Below are 4,170 nucleotides of genomic sequence, written 5' to 3'. Positions count from 1 at the left end.
AAAAAAAAACACTTGAGGTTTTGAATCTTTTCAAATTTTTTAAATTTTGTCTTTTTGATTTTGTTCTTTTAATAATTTATCAATGTTTTAAACAAAATGTTTTTCATGAGAAACAAAAGTTGGTAAATAAAATATTATTTAAAATGAAATATTGTATAAACATAATATAAACTCAATAAAGGGTAACATTACAACACAAAGATAGGGTTATGTTGTAATTGTATAGAACCGTTACCATGCTTAACATATCAAAGCAATTTTCAAACCATTATCATCTTATCTACCCTTTACTTTGTTCATGTCCTCCTTCCTCGATGAAGCACCACTTGACACGTGAGAGTCCAATGAAGCCTTGTTTGGCGATCTTTTTCTTGGACTCTTTTGTCTATGCTTAATAATATATGCTTGTAATAAACACAATTCATTATGCACAGGCATTACAACAAACAACTCATTTTTACAAAAATCATTTCAAATCTCAATGTTTTTCACTCTTTAATTACATTATAAAAATAATATCCTAACATCATCATCTTCATTTCACAACTCATAATCACCAATGTCATACACTCATACAAGCAAAGCCAAATTGTAAAAGTAGCAATTATTACAATACTAACCTAATATCTTGATAACCTCAAATATGATCTCAAGTTCCTCGATCTGTAAAAACTCAACTTGACCAAATAGTTTACAACCCTAAATTCAAAAAAGTATACCTCAAAAAAATTAAATTTAGTAATAATAAAATACACTTTTTATACAATGGGATAATTTACGTTGCACTTTCCCATTTTTGTAGTTTGTTATCTTTTTAATCTTCTACCACTCATGATTTCACCGACAAATAAACAATCACCTTCCATTGGTCTTTTGAGTTTAAGTAATAATGACTTGTAATGGTTGAAGTCAATGACATTCCATTATGGACACATGAACAAACCCTTCCCACAAAACTCCTTCGTAGTTAATGACATCCCATATATATTTTTTTTACGTAAATCTACACTCAAATATTATACAATGAAATAGAAATGAAAATATAAAGTAATATGAGTAGTGTCGATGAAATGAGAAGAAGGTTATATGAAGGTAACTTTGGTCTTTAATGGTTGTAAAATATATATAGTTGATTGGAAAAGAAAAAAATGTGAAGAGACAAAAAGTTTGGAAGTTAAATCTAATAATTCAACTATTGAATTTAAAGTTCTTAATAATGTTGGGATAAAATTTCTTAAGCCAAATAGAAATTTTCCATTAATCAATATTAAGAACCGTTGTCTCATATTACAGAGTTAATGTTAATAATACGTACTTGTATTCATTGACGTTGATCAAAAGGTTGCAGCGGAATAGTCTTTTGGTGCAATGATCTTCCTCATCCAAATCCCTGGATTCCTTGATGGGACTTGATGTTACTCTTCTGATGGGGAGATAGAGAGACGTGTGTTTCTGATTTGGCATATTGGGGACCATGATTTAATTTAAACCTATTAGGGTTCCCATTAACCCCTAACGGACCAAATATGATTTCCACTTATATGGGCCCATATCAGTTTTTCCTGTTGGCAGTCTAAAGGCTCACTAAAATTATATCACTTTTATTGAGCCCAACTAAATGTAAATAAATAATATAAATACTACAAATAATATATGCAGCCCACAATAATTATTAGAAATAAAATTTATAACAAATAATTCATATTATACATTAAATTTTAATGATTCAACCACTGAATTTAAAGTTTTTAATGTATAAATCAAGTTTACAAATTTTTAAAAAATTTAAAAGTTATTTAATACTTTGTTTCATTAATTCAATTTAACATATAAAATGTTTTATGATTATCTGTTAGTTTGAATTAATGAAACGAAGTATTAAATAATTTTCAAATTTTTAAAAAAATTTGCATACTTGATCTATGAATTAAAAATTTTAAATTCAATGGTTGGACTGATAAAATTTGATGTATAACATGAATTATTAAATGAAGTAAGTTTATGTTAATTTTTTTAACGCAAAGTTTAGGTAAATTTTCTTTTAGAGTAAACGGATTTCTCCACACACACTCTATATATATATATATATATATATTAAGATGAATATAATCTTTTCTCGTAATTATTTTGTAATTCTCAAATCTCTTTTCAATGTAAACCACTCAATTAAAAAAAATACATTTCTAAATCTGGATATGTTTGTATACTAAAACCCTAAACCCTAAACCCTAAACTTAAACATAATCATAATGTATTTACTTCATCAAAATTGAGTTTTTTAATTGAAACAAATTTAATGCATATTATTAATAATCTGTTGTACAATATAAGGTGCCTATAGTCATGTAGACAACATAGAATTCCAACGCCTTAGTCAACTTATGGGCAACTGAATTTGCGTATCAACAACCTTATATCTTTTTAAGCTATTTAACAAAACAATCATGTATGATGGTTCCATATTTGGATAAGTCACTCTAATATTGGTTTATACATAGAACTACACGATTGCAATCAAATTCAAAGGTAACAATCCTCCAAATTTTGGTTTTTAACTGACTTTAATGCCTCATGAAGAGTCAGGGCTTCACATTTAGAGGATTTGGAATCACTGAAAAGTTGCATGTTCTAGATTTCAAGAAAGAACCTTTGTGATATTGTAAACACATCCCAACACGAAAAGAATCATTTGCTGAGAAGAGAGCTGAATCCGCATTGCACTTGATAACTCCAACATTAAGTGTCCATCATTTGGGTTCACTAGGAACTTTATTTATTTTAGCATTATTTTGGCACAACTCCATTTTCTACCTTTCATACTCACACTCCACCCCGTTTATTAACCACGCTTTATTTTTAAGTTTCTTGTTTACCAACAAATTTTATTATTATTTTTTTCTGCATTCACGTATTTATTGAAAAAACTAGCTCCTAAAATGTATAACAACATTCCTTTTCCATTAGTTAGTTTTAGAATACTTGGACATAATTTAACGGGCAAAAGGTTTTGAACAACTACTTCACTTTGTGATAAAATTATTCTGGTTTTTAATAGTTTCCGAGCAGTAACTGGGAGTGAGCTCCATATCAATGACGGTAGCAAATTTAACCCTCTTGAATTAGTACACACTGATGTGTGGGTCCTGCTCCAATTAAAAACAAATCTAAATTAAGGTTTGTTTAGTGGCTAGAAAGATAGAATAAGATAAGATATATGAGAATAAATAAAAAAAAAACAAAATATAATAAGAGTAATATAAATTTTGACTAAAAGAAACTTTGTGCACTCTCTATAACAAACTATATAACATTATTGTGTTATCCTGTCCTATATTTGACATGGATCTAATAATGATAGAATATGATATGAAATATATTCCCGTATCTAAAATGTAACTTTTTTTAAGAAAACTTTTATAAAGTATAAAACAATAAAAAAAAGTTAATAATTTTACTAAGTTATACATTTTTATTTATGTAATTACTTCCCAAATTATACAAAAAAGATTTTTAAAATTATAATCATTCATTTTTATTTTTTGAACAATTATTTAATTTTAAATATTTTAATCAATAATATATTTTAAATTTTCATATGTCAAAATTATTATATAATATATAGATATGTAAGATAATATGTCAAATACAAATTTTATAATATATATACACCCAACCAATACATTATGAGTTGTTTTAAATAATAAACTTTTTAATATAAGAAAATTAGAATTATTAATAATAATTATAGGATTAAAATAGACAACTCATATCAAAAGGGTATAAAAAAATTACCACCACTACTACATTATATGTTTTTAGTCTTTTAATTTGAGTTATCTATTTTAATCTAATAGTTATTATTAATAATTTTTGTTTTTTTATATTAAGAAGTATATTATTTGAAACATTCTCTGTACTATCAATATAATGGTTATTATCAAAAAAAAAAAAAAAATAAAAAAAAAATATATATATATATATATATATATATATTTTGTAAGAGCAAATTACACAAATTTTTTAAGAGAAATAGGAGTATTACATTACTTTTATCTTATGTTTAGTGTTTAGGATTTATTCATGAATTGAAAATCATTATCTTAATTACTAACAAATTATTAATGCGAGTGAAATTAAATTCAATCATTTTAAATAGAATATTGATACAGT

This window comes from Cajanus cajan, chromosome 5 (assembly GCF_000230855.2).
Source record: "Cajanus cajan strain Asha chromosome 5, NIPB_CcT2T_4, whole genome shotgun sequence".
Taxonomy (NCBI): Eukaryota; Viridiplantae; Streptophyta; class Magnoliopsida; order Fabales; family Fabaceae; genus Cajanus; species Cajanus cajan.
Note: the sequence above shows the minus strand (reverse complement) of the source record.